Genomic DNA, 22,128 nt, shown 5'->3' with positions numbered 1-22,128 from the left:
CCTTCTCTTGTTTTTTTTTTCATTCATCTAATAAACATGTCTACCTTCACCAGCTTCAGTCTAGCCTCCTCGAAACTTCTCCCAAGTCTGTCCATTCTAGTTTCATCAGTTTCTCTTTTAGGAAATATTTTATTTTTTAAAAGATTTTATTTATTTATTTGACAGACAGAGATCACAAGTAGGCAGAGAGGCAGGCAGAGGGAGAGAGGGAGAAGCAGACTCCTCACTGAGCGGGGAGGCTGACGTGGGACTCGATCCCAGGACCCTGGAATCACGACCTGAGCCACCCAGGTGCCCGAAGCGCCCCATTTTTTATGAAATATTTTAAAACAAACTCCAGCCATGTTATTTTCCTCCTACATTCTTCAATATTCATTTTCAAAATATATGAACATTTTCTTAAATAGTCACAATGCCATACCTAACAAAATGAACAAGCCCATGGAATTAGAGAGTCCCCACAATTATTTCAAAATGTCTCTATGCATTAATTTGTTGGTTGGTTTGAGTCAGGATCCAAAAAGCTCACACGTTACACTGGGTTAAGGTCTCTCTTAAACAGCTGCTCCCCATCTCCCTTTGATTTGTTCACGTCACTGACTTGTTGAGTAAACGTGGTTCTGTGGAAGTCCATGTTCTGGTTTTGTTTGTTGGTTCTTTGTGCTGCCATTTAACTTCTCCTTCTCCTGCATTTTGTAAAATATGCAGGAAGTTAGTTTTAACGGTGTGATTTTATTTAGGGTCAAGGGCAGGCAGAGGGGCAGAGGATCCTTTACCCTGTAGATAGTGCTCTGTGCTTTCTTTCCTGTCCTATTCAGAGATAATGTCCAATTGCTTGGTGAGGCTGACCAGTCAGTAGGTCCAGACAGATGCTGCCTGATCCCTCCCTTGTCAAGTTCCTCATCAACCATTCCCCTTCTTTCATTTCTACCTAATCAACTTCAAAATCCTTCCACAGTAGAAAAGAAGGGATCTAATAATGGTGGGGTGTCAGGTACCAGCATAATTATAATGAAGAGGGGAGTCGGGATCGGCGATGCCTTCTGGGAGGGGTGAAAGACTGAGGTGGTGGCAGAAAAGAGCAGTGGAAAACCCAGGGACCTCCTGTTCTATAACCTGAGTCTGGGGCTGGTTTGGGGTTTGGCTATTGAGGGGGGCCTCCCCCATCTGGGTGGTAAGTTATGACTCATGGCTCAGGTTTATACCTGGGCAGCAGGTCTGAGCTTGAATCCAGTTCAGCTTCTTCTTCTTCTTCTTTTTTTTAAGATTTTATGTATTGGGACGCCTGGGTGGCTCAGTTGGTTAAGCAGCTGCCTTTGGCTCAGGTCGTGATCCCAGCATCCTAGGATCGAGTCCCACATTGGGCTCCTTGCTCAGCAGGGAGCCTGCTTCTCCCTCTGACTCTGCCTGCCTCTCTGTCTGCCTGTGCTCTCTCTCTCTCTCTCTCTCTCTCTCTCTCTGACAAATAAATAAAAAATCTTAAAAAAAAAAGATTTTATGTATTTATTTGATAGAAAGAGAATACATGTGGAGGGAGCGGAAGAGGGAGAAGCAGGCTCCCCAGTGAGCAGGGAGCCCAATGCAGGGCTTGATCCCAGGACCCTGGAATCATGACCCGAGCCAAAGCAGATGCCTAACAACTGAGCCACCCAGACACCCCTCCAGTTCAGCTTCTTAACTGGAGCTAGGTGACTTTGAGCAAGACATTTGTGTGTCTTCATCTGTGCGATGGAGATCTACTACTCCTTACCTCAAAGGGGCGTTGGAAGAATAGACTGAGTTGGTAGGTGGCGTGACAAGTGCCTGGTAGAGAATAATCACTCTGTGGAGAGGTGGAGAGGATGCCTGTTTGAGAAAGCGACCCTGCACCTCACCCGTGTGCCCTGACCAACTCTTGCCTGACTCCAGGGCCAAGCCAGAAGGGCTGAGCGCGGAGTACACGACCTTCATTCCACAGACAGCAAGACCACAGCCTGTGGACTTCCACTTAGACTCCAGGCTGCTCCAGCCAGGTGAGTCTGGTCTCTCCGCCCTTCCCAGGGCAGCCCGGCCACTCAGCAACCTGGACTTGACTCCCTGGTTGCCCTTTCGGGTCTAGGGGCGGGGCTGCCCCAGGCACCCTACAATCACTAGCTCCATCAATAAGCAGTCAGCTTCCCAGGCATCTGGGGGATCCAGGCGTGACAGGGCCTGGGACAGGCCGCCTGCTGGGGATGCCCCAGCCTGATAGCACATTGTGCCTAGCAGGTGCACAACAAACATATGTTAAGAGAACTGAGCTCCACCTACCCTGAGTGGAGAGGAATAGGTTGTCAGGGAGGGCGACTATGCCTGTGGGTGGGGCAAGGGAGCATGTTTTGGGAATCTCGGGAATGTGGCTCCAGGATCCTGAGCCCTGAGGTGAGCAGCTGGGGCAGGGCACAGAACCCCAACTCCAATCCTGCTCATGTTCTAGACTGTTAACCGAATCCCTACCTGCTTCCACTCACAACCCTGGCCTCCACGTAGCAGCAACTGTTGCGGGGCGGGGGGGGGGCAGTCAGAAGCATCCCCTCTCCCCAGCCACCACATCCTTTTTACAGCACTCATTAGTCTGAGCACTAGAATCCCCTGCTGATGATCTCATCTCACTTCTTTGACCTGGGTCCCCTGGAGGCACCCCCATGAACCCCCTCCTCAGGTACCCCATAAGATATTGGCAGGACCAGCCCTAGCCCCAGGGTGCTGCTGTGAGGGGAGACACATGGCTCCATCCTGCCCAGCCTGCACACCTTCACTGTAGCTTCCAAGTTTTCTTTTGTATATCTCCTGTGCAGCTTCTTTTTTGTGTTGTTGACATTAGTGCTGTCTGTCTGCTCTGGCTAAGCCTACAGCCCCAGGATGAAAAACTCTAAACGCAGGAGGTGTGAACCTGAAAGACAGCAATCTGGGGGTGGAGACTGGGGGGTGGGGGTGGGCAGGGAGTGAAGAGAAGGGAGTGAAGAGAAGGGATGGAATACGAGAGAGGGTGAGCTGTGAGCTGGTTCCCAACCTCCATCTAGGGGGCACTGCTTTTCCTCCCTTAGCAGGCAGGCAGGGCTGGGAGGTGCAGAGATGGGTAGGCAGACTTTCCCAGCCTCACCAAGGGCAGGTCTTAGCCTGTAACATTAATTGGTTTTGAAGCTCAGCCCTGGAACGCTAAAGACCTCACTTCCCCAGGAGGTTTGAACACCCCTTGTAGGGCAGGGTGCAGGTCCCCTAGAGGTCACTACCTGCTTTCACCCTCTAATCCTACAGCTAAACAACACAGGGAATGCTGTCCTTCCCCTTGTGAAGCCCCTAGACCAGGCCTTCCAAACGTTTTGTCACCCAGCAGCCTCAGCCTCGAGAGGTGGCCCTGGAGGGATTATTGCCCCTCTGTGCTTTACGATGAGAAAGTTGAGCCCCAGAGAGGACAAAGGGACCTCTCCAAAGTCACTATGAGAAAACCTGGAGGAGAACCCTGGCCTCCCGGGTCCTAGCCCAGGCCCTTTGTCCCACTTGAAGCATCTCTCAGATCGTGGAGCATGATGGGAAGGCAGCCCAAGGGCCCGGGCACTGGGGCAGGGGCCAGCACACCCAGACATGGGTACACACATACACTGCATGTCAGCACACACAGTGCCACCCAAACCAGGGGCACGGGCAGCCCAGGGCTGACATGCCTTCCTCATATCCCAACAGAGCAGACGTCACACAGACCCTCTGTCCTTCCTGCCCTCAGAGGATGAGAGAAAGCTCTGGCTCAGTGCCCACCCATCACACTCACTGCTCCTGACCTCCATGTGTGGCATGTAGGGTGTGCATGTCCTCTCAGGGCTAAGATGGGGGAGCCACCCTGGCCTGCAGCCAGGAGCTTAAGGGATAAGCTTAGGGAAAACCACTGCTGTCACCATGGGCTTAGACTGCCCGGCCCTGCCAGCTGGCTCCACCAAGCCCTCCTCGGCGTGGATGAGCTGTCACCAGAGAACCCTTCTCACCTGCCAACCACCCAAGCCTCCTCTGGTGGCTCTGAAGCTGCATTTCTCTTTCAGGGAGAGACCTGCACCCATGCACATGTGTTCTAGGGAAACCTATGTGCTCCCCCACATCACTCCTGCCTCATAATGTGCCCACCCTCCACACCTATGGCCCACATTTCTGTGTGGCTGTGTGCCCAGGGACTTAGCAGCCCATATACATAATCAGACATGGGCACACATCTCACACACAAGCGCATAACACAGAATATACCCTACACACAGGAGCACACAAGGGCTCCATTCCATACACCCCCTGCCCCTTCCTGGACCAAGGTCATATGAGGGTGAGCCATGGGTCACCTGCCAACCTGTGGGACCTGCTGAGCCAGCAGAATGGGAAGCCCCAAGCTGACAGATGTGGCCTCAGGGGACCAACACCCTGCATGGGGTCCGCCCTGCCACCTGCCTCCAGCAAACCCCAATCCCCCATTTCCCCCAGAAAACACCTCTATTCCTTTCAAATTTCAACTTCATATATATAAATAATATTTTTATATATGTATCTGCAGCTGAGTTGTCTGTCACTGTGCCTCGAAGGCTACCATCGAACTTCTGCCATACAGGCATGGGAAAAACCAAGATGGTAGCAGAACCTACTGGCTCTCCTCTCCCCTGTCCAAACCCAAGCCTTCCATCTATGCCCCTGCACAGGAACCCTCTCTGTCCATCATAATTCACACCTCTCGTTCCTCTTAGCTGTATATACTTGAGCCAAGAGCCCCACTCTGGGCCTGGGCAGTCTCACTGCCCTCTCCCTCCTGTGTACTCCTTTTTGTTGTTGTTGTTTAAGATTTTCTTTATGTATTTGAGAGAGAGAGAGAGAGAGAGAGCACAAGCAGAGGGAGGGATCAGACAGAGAGGGAGAAGCAGACTCCTTGATGAGCAGGGAGCCCAATGTGCGGCTCCATCCCAGGACCCCCGGCTCATGACCTGAGCCAAAGGCAGACGCTTAACAACGGAGCCACCCAGGTGCCCCTGGCCCTTTGTATTCCTGCTCAGGGGATATGTCCCTGAGAATTCAAGCTCCCTGAGGATGGAGGCACAGTCCACAAACAGAGAACGTAAGGGCAGAGTAGCACATGTGAGTGTATCACCCAACAAATGGGGGAGCCTAGTAAATGCCCCCTTCCCTGGCTCCTCCTAATCTGTTATCACCACCAACTCAAGTCCCACTGCTCTGAAGACTGTTCTCAAGGTCCTACTATATTCCAGGCATGTCTGTGAATATATGGTCAACTTTGTGCGTGCGTTAAGATAAAAAACATTACTCTCGGGGCATCTGGGTGGCTCAGGGGGTTCAGCATCTGCCTTCGGCTCAGGTCATGGTTTCAGGGTCCCGAAATCGAGCCTCGCATCGGGCTCTCTGCTCAGCGGGGAGCCTGCTTTTTCCTCTCTCTCTGCCTGCCTCTCTGCCTACTTGTGATCTCTCCATCTGTGATATAAATAAATAAAATCTTTAAAAAAAAAAAAACCAACAACATTACTCTAGGTCTCATTATTTTCCTATTCTGAAAATGTGACCTCTAGTGGTTGAAGGATAGCCTCTGAAGACTCCTGGGTTCCAATTCCCCCTCTGCTGCTTGGCGCTTATTTAACCTCTCTGTGCCTCAGCTGCCTCAGCTGCCTCAGCTGCCTCCTCTGCCTACATGACGTCACTGAACAAGGAGTTGGGAAGACGTGAGTAGCAGCGCACCATTATACAGCTTCTCCATCTTAAAGATGCAATTGATGTAAACAGGGGTGCCTGACTGCCTCAGGCTATGGAACATGTGACTCTTGATCTCAGGGTCATGAACTTGAGCCCCACATTGAGTGTAGAGATTACTTAAAAATAAATAAGTAAAGGGGCACCACGGTGCCTCAGTTGGTTAAATGTCTGAATTCGGCTAAGGCCATGATCTCAGGGTGCTGGAATCGAGTCCTACCTAAGGGCTCTGTGCTCAGCTTGGAGTCTACTTGTCCCTCTCCCTCAGCCCCTCAACCCGCTTGTGCTCTCTCTGTCTCTCTCTCAAATAAATAAATAAAATCTTTTAAATAAATAAGTAAAATAAAATAAAATAAATAAGTAAATACAGTTTTTAAAAACTACAATTGATATAAATACAAGAGCATACACAATAGTAAAATGCAGTAACAATTAGAAAGCGATGAGTTTATTACCTTTGTTTTAAGTAATTTATATTTAGGGGTTCTTGCTGGCTCAGGTACAACTCTTGAGCTCTGTCTTGTGAGTTCCAGCCCCACAGTGAGTATAGAGATTACTGAAAAATAAAATCTTAAGCAATGCCTGGGTGGCTCAGTCAGTTGAGCATCTGACTCTTGATTTTGGCTCAGGTCATAACCTCAGGGTCCTGGTACCAAGTCCCTCCCCATGTTAGGCTCCATGCTCAGCAGGGACTCTGCTGGAGATCCCCTCTCTCTCTCTCTCCCTCTGCCCTTTCCCCTGCTCATGCTCGTGTGCTCTCTCTCACTCAAATCTTTTTAAAAATTAATTATTAAAAATAGGGGCGCCTGGGTGGCTCAGTGGGTTAAGCCTCTGCTCACGTCATGATCCCAGGGTGCTGAGATGGAGCCCCACATCGGGCTCTCTACTCAGCGGGGAGCCTGCTTCCTCCTCTCTCTCTGCCTGTCTCTCTGCCTACTTGTGATCTATCTGTCAAATAAATAAAGTCTTAAAAATAAGTAAATAAAATTAAATATTAAAAATAAATAATTTATATAATTTAATGTTTAATAATGGCTGTGTTTAGTAAGCGGTTTGTAAAAATTCCTGGAACCACTCTTGTGAGCCTGTTGGGATGGTTCCAGACTCTGCCCCGCCCATCCCCCAAAGCCTCCCCAGCAAAGGCCAGCCGGCCCTTCTAGACTTGGTCCGTTACCTCTGCCCCGACCTTTCCTAGGGTGGACGTGGGGCCTCCTCTGGGTTCCCACAGTCATGTTCGCTTCTTTCTTTCATGGCCAGTGAAGGCTAAGCTACCTCCTTCACTTTCTGGCTTTTTTTCCCTCTGGGTGGCGGAGCACCAGGACCAACTATCTCGTTCACCTCTGAATCCCTAGGGCTTCAAAAATGCCTGGCAGATAGAAGGCACTCAATCAATGTTCATGGAATGCAACCAGGAGGGGCTGAGGAGCCTTGCAGAGGGACACTGGGGGAAAGAGACAGGGTTAGGGAAGTTGGGATCTGATGATAGCGACTTCATTGGGGGCTCAGAATGTCTGGGAAGACCGGGTAAGAATGTTCCCTAGCTGTTGGGGAGCTTGCAGGTGCTTGCATGCAAAGGCACCACTCTGCCCCCAGAAGGTCCAGGCTCCCCCATCTCCACCGTCCTTAGTCCAAATTTCAGCTGAGTTTTCTCTTAGCTCCCAGGACTTCACAAGTAACGTGTAACAGAGATCCCTGGTCTTCTGTGACCAGGTTAGGGGACACTTTGTCTTTGGTAGGCAAAGGACCAAGAAGGTTCTCTCCATTTCACTGAGAGGAACGACTGAGATCCAGGGCTGGCAGGTGTCTGACCCAAGCCCTAGATGTCCCAGGACTTCCTCTTCAGCTATGAATTCCACAAACCTGGCTAAGGGCTACAGGCTATCTTGTTCCCCAGCTCATTCTGTCTAACACCCCTGCCTACTGACAAGACAGTCCTCTCTCCCATGGAGGGGCTAAATAGTAGAGCTCTTCCCCTCCCTTCTGGGAAACAGCTTAATTAAAGGCACCTCACGTTCCCTGATCCACCATCACCTGCCCCTCCTGCAGTCTAACCTGAATCCCTTCTGCATTCATGACATCACCTTTCCTTCCCAGAAAGGGCCCTTGGCTCCCACCCTAGAAGTGACCTCACTAAAGGGCTGTTCTCCACCCCCTAGCTGCATGGCAGAGCCAGGGCCTGGCCCAACCCAGCTTCTGTCTCTGCAGTTCCTGAAGGCTGTCACCAAGAAAGGGCAGCCGGCCTGCTGGAGCCACCTCTCCCATCCTTGACCTTTGCCTGGGATACACCTCGTCTACCCAGTCTCCACGACACATACACACACCCCATCCTGGAGCCCAGGCTCCACTGTCCACCTGTCCAGACTCGCCCGCCGTCCTGCTAGGTGACACACCCAAACTAGTGAGTCCCAGGTGGTTGAATGTCTCACTCAAGTTAGAGAGAGGAACAGAAAGAGGGAGCCTGAGGGAGCAAATGCCCATGGCTGGCATCCCTTTCTCAGCTTGGGAAGTTCATGAAGGACCCCAGGGCCCAGGTCACTAAATGCCCCAGTTTTATGAGTGGGCAAAGTAAAGCCATGAAGGACTAGAGAACATGGGCCCTGAGACCAGCCCAAGGCCTCAAGGGTGTTTGTGGAAGGACAGGGCTGGATCTGGGGCTGGACCCCATGCATAATCCCCCATCTCTGCCTCCTTGTCACAGACTTAGAGGGTTCCCCTGAGGAAGCTGGGTTCCAGAAGAGTCACAGAAGGGTCCCAACTCTGGTCAAGGACAACAATGCCCAGCGGAGTTTTGAGAGGTTGGACACCTCTGAAATTACTCCCGGCTCTGAGCTGAAGGGAGGAAAACAGGGGCGCCTGGGTGGCTCAGTTGTTAAGTCTGCCTTCGGCTCAGGTCATGATCCCAGGATCCTGGGATTGAGCCCCACATCGGGCTCCCTGCTCGGCAGGATGCCTTTTTCTCCATCTCCCACTCCCTCCCTCTGCTTGTGTTCCCTCTCTCACTCTCTCTCTCTCTCTCAAATAAATAAATATAATCTTTAAAATAAATAAATAAATGAAGGAAGGAAAATCAACGGATGGGTCACTCCGTAATCGGGATTTCTTACCAGTGGCATACTACATGGGGACAGGGTGGAAGCAGTCCGAGCTGGGGACAAGCAGGAAGGGTATATCAGCAGCAGACAATTTAAAAACAGTAAAACTGATTAAAAGCAATTTTTTAAAAAAAGATTTTATTTATTTATCAGAGAGAGGGAGAGAGAGCAAGCACAGGCAGACAGAGTGACAGGCAGAGGCAGAGGGAGAGGGAGAAGCAGGCTCCCTGCCAAGCAAGGAGCCCCATGTGGGACTCGATCCCAGGACGCTGGGATCATGACCTGAGCCCAAGGCAGCTGCTTAACCAACTGAGCCACCCAGGCATCCCTGATTAAAAGCAATCTTGCTGCTTCTCATCACCAACAACAGTAATCCTAAAACAATGTCAGATGGGATGGACCACTCCCAGAGCTCCCTCCCACTGTTCCTAAATACAGATTGACCCTCGATTCTGGTCTATCAAATCCACAATATTTCTTTGATCATAAGACAGTTTCACCTCCTTGGTAGAATTTATGGGTCCTTTTAGGACATCTTTTTCTGAATGTCTGCTCCTATGCATATTAGAAATATTAACCAGGGGCACCTGGGTGGCTCAGTGGGTTAAAGCCTCTTCTGCCTTTGGCTCAGATCATGATTCCGGGGTCCTGGGATGGAGCCCTGCATCGGGCTCTCTGCTCATCGGGGAGCCTGCTTCCTCCTCTTTCTCTCTGCCTGCCTCTCTGCCTACTTGTGATCTCTGCCAAATAAATAAATAAAATCTTAAAAAAAAAAAAGAAATATTAACCAATTCTTACAAGAGTATTAGATTTATTTGTCATTCGTTCATTCATCAACAGCCATGGAAGCCCCACCATGGTGAGGTGCCTATTTGCAATGGAGAGCTAGTTGCAGTCCCAGAGCTGGAGGGATTCCAAGGCACACAGGGAAGATGGTGAGTAAAATAAGAAGGTACAATGCAGATAGCAGAGGCAGTAAGCAAAGAAGCCTGTGGGAGTTGAGAAGAGGGGGACAGAACCGAGTGCATGGAGGAAGGGACATCCACTTTAACAACTGAGAGGTGAGAAGGAGTTAGCCAGACAGGGAAGTGTGGGACAGAAAGGATCATTTTCCCCAGGAAAAGGGACAACTCATGCAAAGGTCCGGAGGAACCATCACCCAGAGAAATTCTGTGTGGCCAGATGGGGGGAAGCACGGTGATGACAGCGGTGGCCTGAACCAGATCGTGAGCCATCTTGTACTTGCTCCTGAGAATGATGGCGAGCCACTGAAGGGCTGTAAACAGGGGAATGGCAGAGTGGATCAGAGTATTAGAAAGCTCAGCATGGCCGTAGGTTGTAAGGCATGAATTTGGGTGGGAAGAGCAAGAGTGGAGCAGAGAAACTTGGTCAGGAGGCAGCTGGGCTTGATGAAGGCAGGAAGCCCAGGCTGCAACAGGGAGTGGCATTAACTATGGGAAAGGGTTTGGGCTGCCCTGAAGTGTGATGGACTGCGGGAGTGCGGGAGCAGGAGGTGTGGGTGACTCCGGGTTTCTGGCTGGGTAGTGCCCTGCTCTGAACCAGGAACAAAGAAGGAGGGGCAGGTTTAGTGCATAATCAGGTCTTGTTTTCATATTTCTGATAAGAATTGCTCAAATTCGCATTGCTTTTTTCAATGTGCCGTCACGTGTGTGAGGGTTTTTGGTTTTGCTGATCAAGGCAGCCCCCAAAACACTCTTTCTGGGTAGGAAGGGGTTATTCTGAAGAATCAAGATGAAAATTAGTGAACAGTCCCCAACTGGCTCAGGTGGTGAAGCATGCCACTCTTGATCTCAGGGTTGTGAGTTCAAGTCCCAGGGTGGGTGTAGAGATCAGTTAAAAATGAAATCTTTAAAAATAGAAAAAAAGGAAAAAAGTTAGTGAGAGATGTGGTCCCAGAAAAGTACATTTCATTAACTCCATCACACTTTACCAGTCATTCTCTCCTTCAGGTCTGCTACTGAGAAATAGACAAGTAGCCTGGCCTCCTAGGATTGACAATCTAGTAAATCAAAAAATAATACAGGGCTATAAACTACTGACACTTTCACATAAAACATTATTCTTGCCTCCTTGCTGTTGTTGTTTTATAAAGATTTTATTTACTTATTTGGAAACAGAGGGAGAGGGAGAAGCAAACTCCCTGCTGAGCAGGGAGCCCCCAGCCAGGGGCTCGATCCCAGGATCCTGAGATCACGACCTGAACCCAAGGCAGCCGCTCACCAACTGAGCCACCCAGGTGCCCCTTGTTATTTTTACAAATGCCTAAGTTTTATTATCAAAGTGATAATGATAATCATAGATAGGTGATAACTACAAGAAATAAAAATAAACTACTGACAATTCAGAAACCACACAATACCTATTAATCCTTTCACTCCTTTTCATGCTTTGATCTTTCTGAGTACTCTGTTGATATAACTGAAAACAGTTCTGCGGATGCCTGTTCATATGATGCCCTTTTCACTGAATGCCATGGTTATAGAATAATGAACTCTTCAAGACCATGATTTCAGTAACTAAAAGTCAGACCACACTTTATTTCATCTGTCTTTTCAACTTTTAAAATTTATATATTTTTCATTCATAAATACATATTTGTATTTCAATGTTTCAGTGGTATAGACAGCATTGCAATGAAGATTTTTGGACAAAGGCTTTGTGTACATCTCTAGTTATTTTCCCAGGGATAAATTCCCAGGGATGAAATAACTGGGACAAAGAATATAAGAAACATCCAGCTTTATTTTAACACTTTTTTATTTATCTCTTAAAAATCATCAGTTTGGGAGCACCTGGGTGGCTCAGTGGGTTAAAGCTTCTGCCTTTGGCTCAGGTCATGATCCTGGGATCGAGCCCCACATCGGGCTCTCTGCTCAGTGGGGAGCCTGCTTACTCCTCTTTCTCCCTGCCTGCCTCTCTGCCTACTTGTGATCTCTGTCTGTCAAATAAATAAATAAAACCTTTTTTATTTTTAAATAAAATCTTTTAAAAAAAAAATCATCAGGGGGTACCTGGGTGGCTCAGGTGGGTTAAAGCCTCTGCCTTTGGCTCAGGTCATGATCTCAGGGTCCTGGAATCGAGCCCTGCTTTGGGCTCTCTGCTCAGTGGGGAGCCTGCTTCCTCCTCTTTCTCTCTGCCTACTTGCGATCTTTGTCTGTCAAATAAATAAATAAAATCTTTAAAAAAAAATCATCAGTTTGGGGGCACCTGGGTGGCCCATTTGGTTAAGCAACTGACTCTTGGTTTCAGCTCAGGTGGTGATCTCAGGGTCTTGTGACTGAGCCCCACATTGGGCTCCACTCAGCACAGAGTCTGCTTAAGACGCTCCCTCTGCCCCTCCCCTTCTCTCTCTCTCAAATAAATAAATCTGTTCTTTCTTTCTTTCTTTTAGATTTTATTTATTTGGCAGAGAGATACAGCAAGAGAGGGAATACAAGTAGGGGGAGTGGCAGAGGGAGAAGCAGGCTTCCCTTCGAGCAGGGAGCCCAATGTGGGGCTCGATCCCAGGACCCTGGGATCATGACCTGAGCCGAAGGCAGATGCTCAACAGCTGAGCCACCCAGGTGCCCCAAATAAATAAATCTTTAAAAACACACACACAGGGGTGCCTGGGTGGCTCAGTGGGTTAAAACCTCTGCCTTCTACTCGGGTCATGATCCCGGGGTCCTGGGATCGAGCCCCGAGTCGGGCTCTCTGCTCAGCAGGGAGTCTGCTTCCCTTCCTCTCTCTCTCTCTGCCTATTTCTCTGCCTACTTGTGATCTCTGTCTGTCAAATAAGTAAAAAAAATAAAAAAATAAAAATAAAATAAAATAAAAATAAAAACACACACACACAGCAGTTTAATGGTGTAAGGTGAGGATCTAATTCTTGCTTTCTGGAGATGAGAAGGGATCTTCTTCAGGTACTCCCCAGCCCCCTCACCTTAGCCCCCAGCTTCTCCTACCTCCCTCAGAGAGCAGAAGAATGAAATCAAGAGGTTACCTTACAAGTTGCAATTCTCTTTGCCCTAATTACAAGGAAGTGTTTTTCCTTGTTCTGTGAGTAACTAACTTTCTCTAAGTGTCCTCACTTTCTGATGAGTAACTGGAAATGTGCTTCTCTGCTTGAACTTTGTCAAAATAGCTTATGCCAAATCAGCTAAAAAACCCTTGAAATGCCCAAAAGCAAATAAAGTGAAAAGGGAGACCAAAACATGACAGAGAATGAACGTTAGTATGTATACAGCAGTTACCACTGTATCTGGTACTGTTAAGTACTCAATTAATAGTATTTATTCACTCAACAGACATTCACTGAGCCCCTACCAGAAGGGAGGCACTGTGCCAGGCTCTGGGGACTGGCAGCAGCCTAGACAGACAAGGTTCCTGCCTTCCCAGAGTGTCCTTCTCTGGTGGGCAAGACAGCCTTCCGATTATACAAATAAGCAGTTGATCCTAAGTGTGATATGATAAGGTACTGCGGGGCCATGAGAATGTATTATAAGGGGATAAATGACAGTTTGAGGGGGCATCAGGGAACTCTAAAAGGGAAATAATAATCAATTTAATAAATGGAGATTTTGGGGCGCCTGGGTGGCTCAGTGGGTTGGGCCGCTGCCTTCGGCTCAGGTCATGATCTCGGGGTGCTGGGATCGAGTCCCGCATCGGGCTCTCTGCTCAGCGGGGAGCCTGCTTCCCTTCCTCTCTCTCTGCCTGCCTCTCTGCCTACTTGTGATCTCTCTCTGTCAAATAAATAAATAAAATCTTTAAAAAAAATAAAATAAAATAAATGGAGATTTTATGGCCAGGCTGGGTGGAAACATTGCCAAATGTCATGGGTGCAGGTAGAGAAGAGTCAGGGTTTCCTGGCAAGGCTCCCGACAGTACGCTTTTGATACCCTAGGAGTAAGTGCCAGGCCCCCAGGTCTGGCTACCCTAGGAGTGAAATGAAGCCAAGTGTCAGGGCAGAGCGTGCAGGGAAGCAGCATGGCAGTCCCAGCTAGGGAAGCCCAGAGGAGGCTGGAGACTGGAAAGGCCGGGGCAAAGGCTTCTAGGCACACATGTTGAGGATATCTATACCAGAGGGGAAAGCCCATCTGGGGACCTAGAAGAGGAGCTAGAGAGAAGAAGGATGTTGATGGTAGCGACAGCGGGGAGGCAGAGATGGACAGTGCTGGTGAACCAACAGAGGAGACAGGGGAGCCAACTATAGTCCAAAGACTTAAAGGTGATGGGCAAAACTGGGACAGGTGGTGGAGGGTGTGGTGACAAAGGTGATGAGGATGACAGGGACAGGTGGTGACATCAGGGTGATAGGTGAGATGGGAGTGGAACTAGCCAGTAACAGGTTTGGGGTAGAGGCAGTTGATAAAGAAGACAGGGTTGGTTCAGATAGCAAGAGCCTTGAGAACGAGGAGGGGACAGGGATGGTGGCTTGCTAAAGAAGGTAACACAGGGATGGGAACTGGGTCAAGTGGCAGCATGGTTAAGAAAGGACCAGTGGTTGTGATGCAGGGGTGATAGTGAGGGTGACAAATGAGTGACAAGGTCAGAGATGAGTGATGACCATGAAGGTGACCCAGGGATGACAGGAAGCATGAGTGGTGATGATGTCTTTGCTGGTGGCAAATTAGAGACACCCACTCCACTCCCTCCTCTGGGCCCATTTCAACACCAGAACTGTTTCTTAGGCCGCAGGTCCAATGACTCAGTACCACGCAACAGCCTGGTCCCAGATAAGATCTGCAGGCATAGCCAGTGCCAAAGAGGCTGGCTGGATGCCCTCCCAGGCTATGTCCAGGCCTATCAAGGGACCTAAGTATGGAACCTTAGCGTCATCTCTGCCTCCTCCCCCCCTGGGTTCACATCCATACCAATCTGATGTCCATCGAGAACTACTAACCTTCCTCTCCTTGGAGAACACAACTTTTGCCACAAGTGCCCTAGCCAGGTGTATTCCACTAGAATCTGCCACAACTAACCCCATTAAAAGTTTCTGGGGCTTCGAAAGTTTTGTCATAACCATTCCCTGGAAAGAGAGAGAAAGGAAGGTGGGCTTCAGGATGGGGGTGTCTGAATAACCCCACCCACTCATCCCACAAATATTTGTTGAGCCCCCTGCAGCATACAAGGGGCTAGCTTTTCCAACCAGACCTTCGGTTCCTGTCTCCATGAAGCTTGGTCTGGGGAATAGATATGTCAATAGCAGTCATCATCATCATCATCGAGAGAGAGAGCGTGCTATTCCCTTGTGATGGGGGCTGGGGTGGGGAAGGGGCTACAAACTGCTTTTCAAAACCTAAGGAAAGTGGGTCCCATTAAAGGAAACCTCGGACCCTGAGCTGGTGACCCTTTTGCCATTTGCTCAGTTGAATACTTGGGCAAAACAAAACAAAACTGAGAGTATGCCAAGGGGCAGAAAGTGAGGAGGGGAGATGAGAAAGTTAAGAAAACCGGGGATGTGGCCAGAGGCCAGGAAGCTGGATAGGATGAGGTGCTGGGACAGAGGTGCCACCGTGGAGAAGCCAAGGCCCATGTTCCCTCTTCCCTGCTGGAAGGCTTCCAGTGAGGCTGATGCTGTGGGAGAGAGAAAGGACCTGGGTGCTAGATTAAGCCTCACCTGAAGTTTCCTCTGACTTTTCAGTTATGTAAGCCAGTGCGTTAGCGCCGTTGCCTACACCACTTTGAATCAGAATTCCACTTTTTTTTTTTGCATCCAGACACTTCCTACCTGGTATCATATGCATCGTGTTCATTCTGGCACTCTTGCTACCTTCCACAACCTGGCACAAAAAAGATCCTCAACAACTATTTGATGAAATAATAAACAAGCAAATGAATGGAATAAACCCAAGACCTCTGGCAGAAACACCAGAGACACTACATTACACACGAGACAGTTCCAGGAGCCCCTGGGTGGAATTTCTATGGGTCTCCCTGATCCCGCACACCTCCAGAGACTCCTATAGGTCCCCCTCTTTCCTGGATAGGCTCAAATCTCTGGGACAGCCCAGAGCTTAGTCACTTTCTGTTTATCCCCAGGCAGATGGGTCTCTCTAGGTTTAGAAGCTAAAAGGGGTGCCTGGCTTAGACAGTAGAGCATGTGACTCTTGAGGTTGGGAGTTCAAGCCCCACATTAGGAGTAGAGCTTACTTAAAAAAGTAAATGAACAGGGCGCCTGGTTGGCTCAGTGGGTTAAGCCCCTGCCATCGGCTCGGGTTGTGATCCCAGGGTCCTGGGATTGAGTCCCGCATCAGGCTCTCTGCTTGGCAGGGAGCCTGCTTCCTCCTCTCTCTCTCTCTCTCTCTCTCTCTCTCTCTGCCTACTTGTGATCTCTCTCTGTCAAATAAATAAGTAAAATCTTAAAAAAAAAAGGTAAATGAATAGGGGCGCCTGAGTGAATCAGTGGGTTGGGCCTCTGCCTTCAGCTCAGGTCATGATCTCAGAGGCTTGGGATTGAGCCCCTCGTCAGGCTCTCTCCTCAGCAGGGAGCCTGTTCCCCTGCCCCCCTGCCCGCCTCTCTGCCCACTTGTGAGCTCTCTCTCTGTCAAATACATAAAAAATAAATAAAATCTTAAAAAAAAAAAGTAAATTAATAAAGCTTGTAAAAAAAGAAAAGAGAGAGAGAAAAAAAAGAAAAAGAAGCCACAGCTGTACTCTGAGACCAGGGACCCCTGCCTGGGCGGGCCTATGCAGTAGCTTTGTCCAAGTCACCTGTACTTGAGTCATCTTGCAGTGTGGAGGAGCCTTCACAACTATACTCAGCCTCCTACTGTGTAGACTACCCGAGAAGATGTGGGCCCATTGACTGCTGGGGTTGAGATGGCCCTTGCCATCTCTCTGTCTCCTTGCCTGGGATTCTAAACTTCAGTGAGACGGACAGGAGGCTCTACTAGCTAGAAATGGAGAGTTTTAGTCAGTCCTGCTGTTCTCTTACTCAGCCAGTGTTTGTCAACAGCTACTGTGTGCCCTGCTTACACACTGGGACTCTCAGCCACATTCTTTAAACCTCCTGCCTCCTGAACCGTGGCTCTGAAAATCTGGGTTGTGACCCCAAAACCTAAAGGCTTCTGAACTCCACATCCTGACCAACCCCACATCCTGTGACCCCGATCTCTCTGTCCCCCGTCTCTGCACCGCCTCTGCCCCCCAACACTTTCAGCTGCTAGATGCATCCTTTGCCTTTGCTGCCCTCATCCACAGGTGTGTGGCCCCTGGAGACCCACGAGTAGGAGTGTATTTGAGTGTGAGTGTTGGTAAGTGTGCGTTTAAGAGTAAGTGAGCATTCATGACTGTGAGTGTGTGTAAGGATAAAGACATTGGGGGCGCCTGGGTGGCTCAGTGGGTTGAGCCGCTGCCTTCGGCTCGGGTCATGATCTCGGGGTCCTGGGATCGAGTCCCGCATCGGGCTCTCTGCTTGGCAGGGAGCCTGCTTCCCTCTCTCTCTCTCTCTCTGCCTGCCTCTCCATCTACTTGTGATTTCTCTCTGTCAAATGAAATAAATGGAAATCTAAAAAAAAAAAAAAAAAAAGGATAAAGACATGGAGTATAAACATGGTGTCCATACGATTATGTGCATACGTGAGTGCACATAAGTGGTTCTAAGTGTGTTTGAGTACCTGAGTGCCTGGCTGAGTGTGAATCAGAGTATGAGTGTGCATGCATAGGTATAGATGGGTTGAGTAAGGATTGAGTGGGGGGGTGCTGGTGAGTGAGGGTGTAAATGATGTGTTTGTGTGAGTGTAAACACAGACCCTGTCTTCCCCAGGCACAGCAGACATACCTTCATGTGTATGTGGGCACACATGCATGTCTAAGGGCCCAAAGTGGCTTGCGTTCAAACCCTTACTCCCATAAAGAAAAGATTTTTGTTTTTTAAAGATTTCATTTACTTATTTGACAGACAGAGATCACAAGTAGTCAGAGAAGCAGGCAGAGAGAGAGGAAGAAGCAGGCTCCCTGCTGAGCAGAGAGCCCGATGCAGGGCTCCATCAATCCCAGGACCCTGGGATCATGACCTGAGCTAAAGGCAGAGGCTTTAACCCACTGAGCCACAGGCACCCCTAAAGGGAAGATTTTATCCACAGGCAGGGGTCACTCTCCCCTTTCCATTCCTGACATGGAACTAAGGATCCATATCTATGGATCCATAAGCTAAAGGCTGCCTCTACCAGGAAAAGAGCTCTGTCTGACCAGCAGCCTGCCTCCCAACTTGGGCCAGCCCACCTCCTCCCCTCCCTCAGCCCATTTCCGGCCAGGCCCTGGCAGTGACCCTGAGCAGAGAGGCAGAGGATGAGGGAGGTGGGTGGACATTCCAGGGGCGCCCTTGGCTATTGGGGGGGGGGGGCGTCTCCGTAGAGACAAGAGGTGGACCATGTCCAGATGATTATCGGGGCTCTCAGAGTTCTTTCTCCCCTCACCCAGCCTCTCCCAGAGAGGCCTCCTTGGTCCTGAGAGCAGTGAGGAAGCCTGGCAAAGGCCTATCACTAGTCTCAGGCTTCCAGAAAAACTCAGAGGGTAGAGGATGGTGGGAATACACCACAGCACCACAGCAAGAAATTGGAGCTGATCAAGGTGATTAATCTAGTTAAAGGCTTTGTCCCCAGAGAGCTCTAGGGATGGGAAAGGTAACATTTACCCCTTTTCTACACCACACCAAACCTCATTCTGACAAATGAAGGGACCATATGGTCAAGGGAAGAGACCCCAAGATGAATCAGGTGAGTCTCTTTAAGCCTACTCATAACCTCATCCCACTGGCAAACTTGGCCAGTGCCCTCCCCATTGGTGCCTCCTACCCCCACCCCTGGGGCCTGCTGGGCATTGAGAGTATCCAAGACTCTTTCCCTACTCCCAAAGCTGCTGGAACTCCCAGTGCGCTAGTAAGAGCTAGCAAAGGCCCCCCTCGATCATGCTAATTGTCCTGGTCTGCCTCATTCTTGAGTAGCTGAAGCAAGCCAGCAGTGAGACCTGAGGTGGGACTTCCTGATAAGGTTGTGAGACAAGATTAGGAAACACAGATTGGGATTTTGCTTCCCCCTGGGATTCAACCTCCCCAGGATTGACTCTCTTCCCTGATCCCAAATATACCACCCTCTGATCCCCTAATTCATTGTTACAACCACTCTCAACCCTTATCAGCTTCCTGAAGCCCCACAAGATGGTAGAGAAAGTCACCTCTCCATTTCTCAGAAGCCTAAGTTTTCGGGAGAAGAGCCGGGGTGGGAAGGGGGCTCTGGCTTCCATCTCCCCTCACCCCAGTCTTCTCAGGGAAAGCTGGGTCCAAGAGAGTTGGAGGGACTGAAGCTAGACCCCTGGCTGACTAAGGCCTCACAGATGGCTAACAGCCTGGAGCTGGAAGAGAGGGCCTTTAAAGTCAGGCGTTTCTCTCCAAACCAACCTTGGCTTCACACATTCCCTCCCCCACAGTATACAGGGAGCTCACAAGGAAGCATGAGAATAACAGTCATAATAATATTGTTTTACATTCTGTAGCAGTTACCTCTGCATCTGGCATTGTTGTATATAGACATTACTCACTTAATCCTTACCTCGTGCAACCCGGTGAGGGACTGTTACTATCCGCATTGTACCGCTGAAGAAACTGAAGAGCAGAGAGGGGGACTCTGTTGGGGATCCAACAGGAACAGGGTATCCTCAGAGGGCCTCGTTGACGTGAGCTTGTGGATGGGACGACATTCAGAGGCACCATCAGGGTCAGAGGAACGAACTAGCCTGAGGACTGAGAGCAGGCAGCCAAACAGAGCAGTGTTACTGGGATGCAGTGAAAGCTCCGGAAAAAGTGTGAAGGCCCTGCCCTCTGGTTTCCTGCCTATGTCTCCAGTTTGCCAAAGCCAAGGTAAGCTAGCAGCAAGATGGCCCAGGGGGTGCACTCTACTCCTGCCTCCTTCGACATAGAACAGGCCAGAGATTACATGTGGGGGAAATAGAGAACTCCACATGCCTAAGGTCCCATAGCTTGGTAGGGCTGGGGAGCTGGACCCGAAGCCTTGCTCCCTGAGCTATTGCAAAGTGCTGTCTGGGAAAGGGGCTGCAGGCAGCCATGTTAGGGGCAGGAGACTGGATTCTAATGCAGGCTTTGCCGCACTGCTCTGAGATCCTGAGTGAGACTCTGGGTCTCAGTTTCCCCTTCATGCCACTCTGGGACAGCCAAGGAGCCAAGAGACCAGAAAGAGCTCTGTTCCCACTGCCACTCTCTCCTTTACCTCAAATAAACCTGGCACCAAAGGCTGAGACCTCAGGTGAGACTGAGTCCCAGAGGAGGCCACCCCCAGCTGCTACCCACTTAGGATTCAGAGGAGTTCTACAGTGAGCCCCCCTTCAGTCTCCCTGAGGGCCCCAGTGCCTCAGCCTCTACTCTCTTTACACTACCAGCATTCCCTGGCCCACAACTCGGGGACCCACCCCAGCACAGGCTCCCTCCTCCCAATGAGGCTTTTCAGGGCCTTGCCTAGGCTAACACCCCCACAGCCCCTTCCTTGGAAGATCAAGGGCACCTGTGGCCTCTGGGGTCTCTGCCTGGGGTGGAGTCGTCCCTACTCTCCCCTTCCCACCCCACCCAACTCTACCCCACCCAAGCTTCCCCAAGCCTGGGGGAGCCCCACCCAGGTTTTCAGACAAACAAAATCAAGGGGAAAGAGTTAGCAACAAGGAGGGAGCTCATTACCAGGAATTAAGGAGGAGGCATGCCCTGGGGTCAGACGAGCGGGACTGGGCTGGCAGGAGAGTCACTCCTAAGTAAGCTGTACACAGAAGGGCTGAGGTACACAAGATGTTCACTTAAGAGGTACACAAAGAAAGACCCAGACACAAAGAGCCAGGCAGTGACAGAAACACAGAAAGGGGCAGAGACATGGTCGGCCAGAGCCACAGACCCACAGAGACATAAGAAGATACTGAAAGCCAGCCACACCCAGAAACACTGAGAAATGCACACTCGCACATGTGCACACACACAGGCAGGCACACAAGGAAACAGGAACCGAGCTCAGGTTTCAGGGAGGCTGATTTCTATACAAACAAGTTAGAACTTTAAAGAAACACAAGTGACTCCAAAGTGAGCGGTGAAGAGGCCTCAAAGGAGTCCAGATGGAAGGACCGAGCTGAGGTGTGGGCTGTCTACCCTCTGGCAAGGTGATACTCCCTCCAAACCCACCCTGGAAAGTGGATTAAAATACTTTCCTAAACTAGATGAAGACATTTCTTTGACTTGTTATCAGCTAGAGCTATTGAGAGGCAGAGCCTGGACAGGAGTGGGGACGGGGGACGGTTCCCTCCCACGCCGGGAGGGGTCGCAAAACGCACCTGGACAGGAGTGGGGACGGGGGACGGTTCCCTCCCACGTCGGGAGGGGTCGCAAAACGCACACTGCTGCCCCTGCCAGCCCCTGCCCTGACTTCCTGCTCGGGACCTAATCAGGCCCCACCCCTTCTCAGGCCCGTCTCACCCTCCATCTAACACATTCTTTGAGCTGCCCGTTCCCCTTCACCTATGCATGTGACCCTCTTGTTTCCCTTTGATCCCTCTTGGAAAGGCCCCTCAAGTCAGAGCACAGCAAACCATCACCCCCATTCCTCCTCCCCGTCTCAGAGAAATTCAGAAGCCGTGGAAAGAATCTGAGGCGGAAGAGGATGTTGAATTCAGTGACCTTTAAAAAACAGCCTTCAGCATCTCTCCACCACCACCATCCCTTCCTCCCCAATTCTGCTGGAAAAATCTTAAGGTGACATTTATTGACTATTTGCTCTCTGCTGGTCACTCTGCTAAGTGCTTTTCATGACTTAATCTTTCACTACCTCCTCGACTCGGTATCTCCCAATTCATAGGAAACTGAGGTTCGGGGAAAGAAAAATGACCACCCCAAAGTCAAACTGCTAAAAAGAAGCCAGCTGGGCCTGGAATCCAGGTTTGACCATTCTTTAACCACTGCACCATAGGGCCTCCCGCCCCTCTCAGGACTGACTGGTCCAGATCAGCTGCAGGATTTGAGAAGGTTTGGGGCATGCTGGGGAGGACGGCAGGTTAGGGGCACCAGAGGCAGGACTGGTGTGGCTGGAATGAAATTCTGAAACCACATTCCCCTCCCAAGGGTGGCCCTTCCTCCCCCCAGGGCCTGGGAAGGGGACACTCCCTCTGGCTCAGGTCTCTCCAACATTCCAGACACACCTCTTGGGAGCTGGGGACCAGGAGGGGTTGGAGACCTGAGATGGAACTGCATTCTCCCATCGCCACCTCCCCCAGAGTCTTCTTGGCTGTGTGGTCCTGCATTTGC

At 50.2% G+C, this 22,128-nt stretch overlaps 1 long non-coding RNA gene across 2 annotated transcripts; it reads right to left on the bottom strand.

Annotated features, from left to right (window-relative positions):
- Positions 1-207: 207 nt before the first annotated feature.
- Positions 208-20,828, bottom strand: LOC132024665 (uncharacterized). 2 transcript variants are annotated; one of them, XR_009406273.1, is made up of 3 exons: positions 20,524-20,828; positions 19,388-19,578; positions 208-686 (listed from the first exon to the last, which is right to left on the bottom strand). It is a non-coding gene; the product is annotated as an uncharacterized LOC132024665 (long non-coding RNA). The 2 variants fall into 2 exon arrangements; XR_009406272.1 differs by lacking the exon at positions 208-686 and adding an exon at positions 9,652-10,704.
- Between the last annotated feature and the right edge of the window lie 1,300 nt (positions 20,829-22,128).

This window comes from Mustela nigripes, chromosome 9, assembly GCF_022355385.1.
Source record: "Mustela nigripes isolate SB6536 chromosome 9, MUSNIG.SB6536, whole genome shotgun sequence".
NCBI classification, from domain to species: domain Eukaryota; kingdom Metazoa; phylum Chordata; class Mammalia; order Carnivora; family Mustelidae; genus Mustela; species Mustela nigripes.
Note: the sequence above shows the minus strand (reverse complement) of the source record. Positions and strands in the feature narration are given on the sequence as shown.